The sequence below is a fragment of the Geospiza fortis genome, unplaced genomic scaffold, assembly GCF_000277835.1.
Source record: "Geospiza fortis unplaced genomic scaffold, GeoFor_1.0 scaffold173, whole genome shotgun sequence".
Classification (NCBI taxonomy): Eukaryota; Metazoa; Chordata; class Aves; order Passeriformes; family Thraupidae; genus Geospiza; species Geospiza fortis.
In genome coordinates this window covers 3,341,877-3,353,213 of record NW_005054334.1, presented here as the reverse complement: position 1 = coordinate 3,353,213, position 11,337 = coordinate 3,341,877, and positions in this window count along the sequence as shown.

Here is an 11,337-nt window from a genome sequence, read left to right as displayed (position 1 = left end):
CTCGTCCCGCTCCCCGGCGTGACCCGCGCTACTCCCCCCGTCCCCACTCAACCCTCCGCCCCATTCCCGCTCACGGTGTGCGCCCCCTTCTCCTCAGGGCTGCCCCCGCCATTCCCCTCCGCGCACATTCCTCCCGCATGGCCTCCGTACCAGCGCACACACCGCTCACCCCCGCGTCTACCCACAGCTCCCCGGGCAGTCCACCCCATTCCTTCCTCTCCCTCCTTTCCCACAACTTGTCCTTGCTGCAGTTGTTCCGCTCTCCCTGTGCACGCACACGCCCCAGCACAGCCCCCTCGTTCCCCAGCGCTGTCACGCTCTTTGGTGCCTTTGGGTGGGTGTCACTGTCTGCACGAGTTTGTCTGTCCTGGGTGGGCTGGGAGCTCAGTAGGCTGCGGTAACGTGGTGGGCACCAGGTTTGTGTTTGCTGGGTTTCCTTTAGTCTGCGCTGGATGGACTGACAGACGCCTTGTGCATGTGCTGGTGTGGTAGGTGTGTGCCTGCGTTCTCTTGCACTGTAGGTGAGTTGTGGTGGGTCTTGTTCAGATGCTCGTGGTGTCTCGAAATCTCAATTGCTGTGTAAGGGCTAAAGTCAGCCTTGGCAGCTGCAGCGTGTAGTGGAAGGAGGGCTTTGGAAGAACGTGTGCGTGGCTGAGTTCTGATGAATTGTGGAAAGGGACTAGAGTGATTTCAGGGACAGCTCTGTGAAAGCTGCCTGGAACACTCTGAAGCTGTCAAGAATGGGTGGAGGAGGAGGAGTGGGAAATCTAGAGGAAATAGTGAAGATGGCTCCTGCTTACGGAAAGTTTGAAATTGTTCTTGACATGTAAGGAGCTTGAACAAGAGTAATTATTGAAGACATCAAGACAGGTTTCCCCAGAGAGAAAACTGTTTACCCTGTTAAAGATAAAAATAGAAGACATTGATCAATAATAGAGCAAAGGCTAATAAGGTGAATAGAAATGGCTTTCCTGTCCTGCAAAAAAAAGAAAACAATCAATGAAAACGTAATAGAGCATACATCCCACTAACAAAAACTTGGCTCTTCTAATACAGCAGTTAACTGTGCCTTTGAACGTGTGTTGCTGGAAGTTACCCTTTGGTCTAGGAGCTTAGCAGCCCCCTAAAAGGGAACAGAGATTTCTCTAGAAATGTTCGTGTTATTCAGGTTTCTCATACTAAAGGTTTGTATTTGTGTGATACTGTTGGCAAAAAAATAAACTCTCACGCATTTTAGGATGTTGGCTAAGTACTAAACAATAGAGGTTTTGGGAGAGCTTTTCTTATGGTGGAGGTATCCCAGAAAGACCTACTTCAGGCTTTCTTTTCAACATTGTTCCCAAGGAAATTGGTTTCAAAGCTGCTGTGGTCTAGGGGAGCAGGTTTTTAGGTCCTTAATACTGTCATTATTACAGTTGTACTGTAAACCTTAGGTGGCATGGAAGGAGCAGGTGGGTGCCTCTGCATCTGGAGCAGGAGTGATTTGGTCTTGCTGCAAAATGGCTGGGAAGCTTTACCAGTGAAGTCAGCGTTTCTGACCAGCTCGGTGGTGCGGGCAGGTGTTTTGCTTTGTGATCCACTCAGGTCTCTGCAGTCAGCTCAGAGTGCTGGAAGGGTGGAGCACGGGGATGAGCCAGCCACTCCCAGCCACTGGGCACCTTTTGGACTTCAGTTTGTCTGTCTCCTTAGGACACGTGGCAGTCAAAAGGGGAAAGTTCTTAGATAAACTGATCAGAAAGTGAAGTTCATTCAGTGTGACTGGCTGGTCTGGCATAACAAAAGCATTCTGAGCTGTCTGGTCTCTAACCATTTGACAGAATCCAGCTAGAAATCTGCCTTGTTCTCTGTCAGGTTCTTTGCCTGTTTGCTGGTAGCAGGCTGGGAGGTGAGCTTTTGCAATTGGGGATTAGAATTCTTTTTCTTCTCATGGATAAAAGAAGGATAGGTGTGTTTTTTTCCTAGCACAAAATAGCTTTTAAAACACCTCCTTCCCCCTCAGAAAAGGTATTCCCTTTTTCTACCCAGTTCTACTGCTGCACTAACTAAAGCGTCTAATAAGCATGTTTTGGTGTAAGATGACAACCTTTTAATTTCCACATGGGGAATTTACCCTTCATTCCTTCTCTCTTCCTGTTTTGGTTTCGTTTTTAATTGGCTTATGTTTACATTGAGGGAGATAAATTGTTACCTGCTCCTTCTAGCAGAAGTGCCTGTTTCATTTTCCGGCAGCTCTAAGGATATCTTTGAGCTCTTGCAGCAATGTCTGGTGGAAGCAGTGACTTCCTCAGGAGATGTTTGTTGTTTGGTCCTAGCTGCTTCAAGAGCCCAGTGTTGTATTGAATAAAGTTTGAAGTAAAACATGAAGTTTCAAATCAGACTTGCTGATTCTGAAGTGCTATGTCATTGCTGTGACTCATTTTCTCAGTGTTTCCAGCCTAAAACTGAGGAAACCAAGGAAAGCAGCAGTGAATGTACAGGTTGATCTGCCTGCAATATGAAGAGGACAGCACAACCTCAGAGAGAAATTGCATTTACCCTTTGTACAGTTGAGTTTTCCACTACACGCCTGCTGCTGGCTGCCCGTGTAACAAAGCAGCTGGGTGTTATTGAGCGGCCCTGGCTGGGGGCAGAAGCTCTTCTCTGCTTTAGAGTTTGTGATTGATTGTGCTTGTCAAGGCCCTGGAAATTTGAGGTGCTGTAGAGAATAGCACTGGGTTGTAGTTTTGTGTGCTGGCTTGCCCAGCTGTTTGCTTGGAGCGCTGTGTCTGTTGTGTGCTGTTCTCACTTCTTCCCAGACTCATTGGTGTTTGCTTTCTTGTGGTGGAAGAGCAGTTTCCTGTCAAGGCATCACACCCTGGCAGTGTGCTTGGGACTCTGAGAGCAGTTTGACACTTTGATAACATGGACTGAAACACTTAGCTAAAACAACTGTAAAATATTACAGTGCTTGAACTGAAAACACCCTTATAGTAAGGGATTTGCGGTATTTTTTTTTCTTCTTTCCTTCCCCCTCCAATTTTTTTCTGGGGTTTGGTGGGTTTTTTTGTGGTTTGTTTTTTATTTTTCCCCTGCATGGGGAGAGCAACTGGACTTGTTTTCAGAGCAGCAATTCCCCAGGAAAGTTTTGGAAGTGAAATTCTGCCAGACAAAGCCGTGAGTTGTAACCATCCTCCAGGAGTCTCACCTCAGAGTCTCTCTCTTCTAACAAGAGGTGGGGGCAGGAGTACCTGCTCATAACCAGGTTCTCTCTTTAAAAATCAGGTCAGCCTCCATGGGGTTTTTGTTTCTGATGGTGTAAGTAACATGTCTGGGAAGGCAACAGAGCAAGCTGTGTCCAGGGAAAATACAGTGTATAAGCAAGCTGCTCAGGAACTGTGCTGTATCTGGCTTTGACCAGGTCTTTATAGCCCCCGAGGGGAATAATTCACAAGAACCTGAAAAGGGAAATAATTGACATTCTACCTGCAGTATTAACCCATACACTACCTGGATATTTGTCTCCCCACCCTCAAGTCTGTCTCTGTATTGAAAGGATGGGAATGTTGCTATTATTATCTTACAGTCACAGTGTCTGGGAGTCTGATGATACTGAAAGGATCAGCTATTTGAGGATATTGTGTAATGAAGAGTGACCAAGAGCATAGAGAGTTGGTGTCACAGCCTCACATTTTTTGTGTCTAGCCCCAAAGCGTCCATCTCTGTCTGGGTATTTTGTACATGTGGCCCCCGATCAACTCGCTAGTAAAAAAAATATCCCTCTGATTCAGCAAAGAAAATGACTGCAACATGTTACACAGTGCAGCAGTGAGGCTTCAAGAAGGAGATAAGATGAAATAATACCTTAAAAGCTGACCTTGCAGACCCAGTGTTCCCTCCTCAGGCTGCAGAACATGACATGGATGCTGTTGGAGGCTGCTGAGCTGATTGCTTGGGAGCCTGCAGCTGCCTGGTCATCTCCAACACAGTTACAGCCTCAGCAGCAGTAATGTAGCTGTGTCTATGTCCAGGTTACTCAAAATGAACGTGGACAAGTCAGTCACTTCAAGAGGCAGGAATTTCTCTTTCTGGCTCACCATATCTTGTCTCTTCCTTGCACTTTTTGCTATGAAAGACTGGTTAGTGGTGGGTGAAGCTATTTGTCCTGTCAGCTGGGAGTGACTTCTCCTCCAAACTCTCCTGACTTACAGACTTCCTTTCCCCCCTCTCAATGACTTTGTGATGGCACTGATTTTACAAGAGTCTTAAGCCAAAAGTCATTCATACAAATTCCCTTTCAAGTAACTTCATGCAACTGCATAATTTAATGTCAGAGTGTCTGGAAACATTGAGTTGAAGTTTTGTCCTTTTTTTAAGCATGCACCCTCTTGGGTTGATGCTTGGCATGATTTTTTTCTGCATAGAGAAGATGCATTGCTGCTGATGGCTTTTGGTATAAAGAGACTCCCAAGAGTCCAGGAATACAAAGGTCCTAATTCAGCTTTCAGACCTTTGTCTCTGTAGTATTTTTATTTTTCTTGATGAAGTAGCAGGGCAGGAGAGAAGTGTGGAGGGGCTAGTGTTAGATAGGAGCAATGAAATTAGAAGTTCATGATTTTGGGGAATTAGGAAGGATGTTTGTGTCCTATGTCCAAAGATTTAGAGCAAAAAAAATTAAAAAAATAAAAGAGCAACAAACTACAAACAAAAAGAAGCCAGTCAGTTGTTACTGCAGTAACAAAATGGCTTTATAGTGAGTGTGGCCTTGTATGCTTTGTTGAGAATCACTGCTTTTACTCCTGCAGTGTTCATCACTGCTACATGTCTGCACCAGAGAATGATTGCTTGGGAAGTCGGATGTGCCATTGCCCTCATATGCACCACTGCACAGTTGCCTGGACCTCTGATAAGATGTCTGGGTTCTTTCAGCTCATTTACTTGCTAGATTGAAGTGTGGATCTGATCTGATAGATTCTATATGTCATCTTCTGGGAGGAAAAGTATACTCTAATGTATTAGAAAAACAAGTTCAATACTTTTCCATGCTGCTGTAGAGTTTGAGTTCTGATTCTTCTTAAAAGAACTGTATACCCTGTGGTAACTTTAAAACTGTTGTCTACCCTTTCTTGGCACTCAGAGGCGGGAAACAATGAATCCAAGTGTTGGTGGAAGAAGTTCTGATTTGACTTTGTTCTTGAGAGTTTGGAAAATGAAATGCAAACATCCTCTGTCATGTGGGACACAATTGTTTACAACACATCCTTTTTTCTTCTTGCCTCTTTCCCCTCTGCCAGTTGCAGAATATCTTTACGCTCTTTCTGTGTTTCTCCCCTGGGAGCAGAGGGCTTGCCTGGTTTGTGTGGAGTTGGGCTGTTGGGAGTATGGGAAAGGGATGCAGTGCATAGCCCAAGTGTATTTGATCCTGTTCTCAAAGCAGAGAAGGTTGGGGAACATCCCTTCTCCTCCTTTCCCTCCCCCTTTCTCTCTTTTTCCTGTCTCCTTCCAAAAAAAGGGACTAGATGTTAGATATTGACCTATCACAATGTGGGTCAGTCCACAAAAAAAAAAAAAAATAGGAGGAGGAGGATGGGGGGAGGAGGGCTGTGCAAATACAGTGAGACAACAGAAATTAATAGAGCAGAAAAAAACTCTGGAAAGAAGAGTGCATGGCTCAGGGTAAAAGGGTTTTGTTGTTGATTCTGAGTTTTTTAATGGGTGCATGGGGAGGGGAAGCTTCTCTTAGGATGACTATAGGCTAGCAAAATGGGTGGGGGCTGTGTGAGCTGCACGTGCGGAAGATTTTTGTGGTATTCTCAGATTTTAGTTTCCCTAAAATGAGGAACATAGGGGTGTGACCTTGTTGAAGGTTAAATTGTTTGTGTGTACAGTGCAGTGTTATGTGTATGTAGGCATGGGATCATCTCTTGAGTATGGCTTAGTGGGTGTGTACCTTGCCATGTGGTTTGGTCTGCCTTAGGTGCCTGACTCCTCTACCTTCTGCTTCTGAGCTAATGGCTCCCTGCCCCTCTCTTGCTGACCCTGCTGGTCCTCTGTCCCAGTGACACTTTCCCCTTGTTTCACTGACTGTACTGACGGCTGTGAAACTGTGACTGGGGCATCTCTTCAAACTGCTCACTCCTCTGAAGGAATAGCACTGAGGAGAACTGCATTTGGATCTGCACTTGTTGTGCAGACAGACAAGCACGTTAAGCTGCCATGGGGTGCAGCAGCTGCAGATGCAGGCACTGTGTGTGTTTGTGAGCCTGGTGAGTGCCTGTCCTGTGACTGAGCACAGCATTACCCATGTGTGCCTGTGTGTCAGGTGTGCATTGTGGGCTGACTTTGACTGACTTGAAGTTAAGAAAGCTTTGCCCAGCATGAGCAGTAAAATGTAGATGAGTTGTACTAGTTAAAATTGCATGCCAGGTCACATACTTAACTCTGATTGTTTTGGGAGTGCTACTGGAGAGCTTAAAAATGCTCTGTTGGGACCTTTTCATGTCTCATGGCTAAGTAAACTAGATGCCACCCCAGAGAGCAAAAGCAATTTAAGGAGTAATAAATGTGAAAGCATTTGATTTTTCTTGGTTTGCTCTCACTGATTTCAGCTGTGCCAGTGACTCTCTTACTGTGTAGTGTAGTGCTATTTTGTCCTATCTACCTGTTCCTTTTCCTCTCTTTTGCCATTTCAGCTGGTGATTTCAGCCATCCCTTTGGGTATTGAAAACACCTTAGATTAATTATTTATCATATATATCTAGCACAATAGAAAGAGCTGGTCCCACTTGGCAATTCTAGGCATTGTTATAATTAAAATGGTCTAAAATAAACATTGAACCATTTTGTCCTGTTTTTGTATTCCTTGTAAGTTTAGGGCACATTGTCAAAAACATTAAGCTGCTGCTTTCACTAATATAGAACTCTTGCTTGTGTCCTAATAAATGCAGAAAGTTCAGGCTCTGATTTATCTACTACATGGCATTTCTGTATTGGCCTTTTTGGATCCAGAATAAAGATAATTTAATGGAGAAACTCTTGAAGAAATAATAATTTGAGGGGAATGGAAAATGTTTTTGTGGTATTTTAACCAAGTTCAGTATGGTGGATATTTAAATCAATGTGGCTGTGGAGTAGCTTTTAAGGAAGAGCATTGTCTTGTCTCGTAGCTCTCCAGGAGAACCTTGCAGCCAGGTTGTGTGTGTGTTGTTTTGGTTTGTGTCTTGTACAGCAGAAGGAGGCTTAGCTGTTAAGGCTCTTTCATGGGATAGCTTTGTGTATCATTCTTTGCTCACTCAGCAGTTTAGAAATTAAATACTTTCAGCCTCGGATGAGATGATCTATTTTAAGACCACAGATTGTTTTTGCAGATGGGAGAGGACAGCTTCCGAGTCCTGCTGTTTGGGGTTCTTTTCCTTTTGGCACTGGGGTAGGTCTTGATCAGAGCAGGCAAACACCTCCTCCTTTACTAGATTGTGTTGGAATATTCAGATGTACCCCATGGAACTAAAGGACCATGCCTGAACCTTTCTTCCCTCCTCTTATACCTCTTTTGTTGCATCAGAAGTGAGGTTTTCATATTTATTTTTGTTTATGGAGAAATAGCTCCTCCTCAGTGGTAACATTTTCCATGCCTTTATGCAAGCCAAAAATGAAGTTTTTTGTTTTTACTTTTGCCACATCCTGTCTGTTTTCTGGTTTGAGTTTATTTTCAGCAGAAGAAGCTGCCATGTTAATGTTGGAGACAGGAGATCTCTGTTTCCAAAAGATACAGGACTTGCAATCTGCTCCTGATGGAGAATTAGTGTGCTGTTTTTCCTGTGCATGCAGGCCATGTGGACACATCCCTGCTACTTTACATCGATGTGGTGTCATTAAGAGAATTGGTCCCCATGCCATTTGGAGCTTCTTCTCTATCAAGAATATTTGTAACAGTGTTCTGCATCTCTGGGTTTTTGTCAAGATAGTTATCTTGATAGAAATAGCAGAGGCTTTGTTTTGTTTTCTTTTCCCTTCCTTGCATTGAGAGTCCCCCCAATACTCCTAAGGTGTTTTCAGAAGATGTGTTAGATAAGTGTGTGAGGTACTAGTTTGGTGTTCAAGCTGATGCCCTGGCAGCACAAGGCCTTGTCTTGCTCTAATGTACATACCTTGTGATGACATCTGGGCAGGAACAGGTGACAGCTGGTAGGGGATGGGAGTGTGATCCCTGCCTTCCATGTTGGGAGGTGGTTGTGTATAGACCTCAGCACTGCCAGAAACTCCTGTAACCCATGTAGAAGAATCATACTAGCTCTGATCCAAATTTCTTGTGGCCATCCTGGAATACACTTAACCTGTGTCCAAAAGTGCTGTGTGTTTACGTAGATGTACTTTTATGTGTGCTTGTTTCCAGTTTCCTACGTTTGGTGCTTTTCCCGGTCTCTGTTGTGGTCCTGTTATGTTGCAGGTTACCTCCAGGGGAAGCAGGGTAGTCAGTTAGAGATGGGGAAAGCTCCAAGAGTGAAATCTAGAAATGCTGAAATATTTTCCTTTGATATGTTTGGGAGAGCTCTCCAGAAAGGGAGAATAAGTGTGCAAGGAACTTTACTCTTCCTTGAACTGAAAGCAATGATGAAACAGGTGGAAAGAGAAAACAGGATATGGCAGAAGAGTAAGAAATGCTTCAAAATTTATTATGCATTAGATTGGTTTGTATTGCATTAGTAATTTGGGTTTCCAAATGCCCCTGATTTGACATATGGTAATGTCAAGCGCTCTCCTCGTGGTTTGGTACCTTGCAGTGCTGGGAACTGTATGGACAGAGAACAAAAAGATGGTTGTCCTAGGGAGCTTAAAATGCACAAGAAACAACAGAGAAATACAGCCAGCTGGGAGGAGCACCAGGAAATAGATCACAGCCAGGAGAGGATGGAGGTGAATAGGGAATAGCTTTATGACTGTTGGGAAGTACCTTTTTACCCAGGCATGAGAGTAAGCAGGAAAGTGTGTTTTGGTGCTGGCTTGGGCTGTGATGGAGGTAGATGTCTAAGAAATAAATGTCAAAACGCATTCACAGTGTAAGAGGGAAGCTGCTGATACCAAGGTACTGGATCTGTACCTTATGAAGGCAGTATTTGTGTTGTGACATGTTCCCAGGCACTACCTTTTCTGGACTTTTCTGGGCCTGTGTCTTGTTGCACAGTGGGAAGAGACATCTCAGAAGCAAGGCCTGTTGAGATGAGTTGCCACAGCCCACCCTCACAATGTTCTTTTTAAAAAGGCAGAATAGGAGCTAGCAGACTGAGCTGGTGGCAGTGAATGAGCTGAAATCCACTTTCCTGATTAAGACACCAGTCATCTGTGCTATTACCTGTTTCTTAAGTATAGACTGGAATTGCTCTTACAGCTTCAGCTTCTTGCATACTGTAGAATTTCATAACAGCAGCTTTGTGCACTACTTATACCTGTCACTGTAGCTGTGGTGTGTGGGACTTGAGGAGATTAGAAGGGATAATTTGGAAGGCTTATGTTAATTTTGTGGATTTTGGAGTACAGCGTTCCTTCATGTTTCACTAGCAAGGAGAATGAGCTGCAAACTGATGCATAGAACCAATAAAAGGTGTCAAGGAAATAAAATGCTGTCCTCAGGGGCAGCCCTGAGTGCTCATGGGTGAGGTGGTTTGGGTAGGAGATGTAAGCCCTGTTTTGTAAGAGAGTTTGTATATTTTCTTTCAGAACACAGTGGTGGAAAAAGTTAATTGAAGGGGATTAGGTGAAGAATTATGCACAATCCTGTAATTAATGGCTGTTGATGTATAATCACAAGGGGGCAGTGTTAAGATTACATACACAACTTCAATTTATGACTGACCTTGCTTATGAATACATAACCCTTGTCATGACAAAATGCTTGTTGATCACTTTTTGCTGTTTTTACTTATTTTTAAATGAGTGCAGAGACACAGAAGAATTCCTTTTCAGATCCTCAGTTCTCTTGATGTTACTGCTGCTGCATTTGGGTCGTTGCTGCTGATGTGGTTTGATTAGCTAGAGTGTGGAGGTCCAGGTCCTGTTTCTCCTGGCACCTGTGGTCTGCTGTACAGATCCTCTCCCCCATGAACTTTTGGAAGGGCTTAGCAGCTTCCTGTCTTGCATAGCTCCCAAAGTGCACTGAGATGTGCGGGACTGCAGCTGGCTGGACTTTATTTAGAGTTGGGTTAACCACAGGTGCATCTGCTCTGATTTCATTTTATATGTGCCCTTCTTGAGCTTTGTGGAAGCACTCTCAGCACTCTGCATATTTGGTTGCTTCAGAAGTTACTTGGGTAGAAATCCCTTTCTTTTAAAAGCAATAAAAGCCTTGCTAACTTGTGACATCTCCACCCAGCCTCCATTTCTCGAAATATTTAGATATAGTACAGATGATGAAATGTGTGTGTGTGTATGCTTAGAAGCTCAAAACTTAAGTTACATTTTCTGTACTGATCAGGACTGGAGAGGAATTATCCTACTGTACATGCAGTTATGGAAAGCTGTAACTCAGAGCAGGGATCTATTGGAAAGAACAAAGAAAAGCCAAGTTTGATGATTAGTTTGTAAATTAAAGCACAGCACTTGTGCAGCTCCACCTATAGTAAGACATGCTTAAACAAATCTGAGTGTTTCCCAGGACTTTTCTTTTTCCCCCATGGAAGGAAGCAGAAAGGAGGTGGAGTGTGACATAAGGTAAGAGCAGACTGCTGCACACTGGTGATACGAGTGTGTGTTTTGGAAAAGCGTATGCTAAAGGGGCCATTTTTGTGCCTTAGTGTGCATGTGGAAAGGACTTGCTACTGGCACTCTGCTTTTACTGGGTACCTGTTCCCTAGTTTGTGCTGTGGCTTCAGGTGGAGCAGGGCTGGGGCAGTTCCACTGTGAACATATATTCTCTTTTATGTTCTGTAACAACCTGTCAGTAGATGACAGATGTGTCCTTCCTTGGTGCAGCTGTAAACTCTGGCAATGGATCATTGGCCTTTCTGAAGCCCTTTCTATCCACTGATCATAAAGGCCTGTAAAAGCAATGACTTGAGCTTTTATAGAAGTGCTCTTCTGAAAAATATTAGGAGGTTATCAGAAGGAGGAAATATTATGCTGTTCCCTTTGATAGGGGGATCAGAAGCAGCTCTTCTAATGGATAGAACCAATGGCTGCCTGCTTGTGATCTTGGTTTAAGTGGATTATCCTCCTACAATCCAGAGGTCACACTAGAGCCTGCTTATGTCCAAATTGAAAATAATAGCTACTTTAGATCTTAGACCTTCAAGAATTTGTTCCATTGAAAGAAGATAGCTTTTTAACCAGGAAATGGCCAAGGGTCATGCTGTTTTGAAATCTTGCATA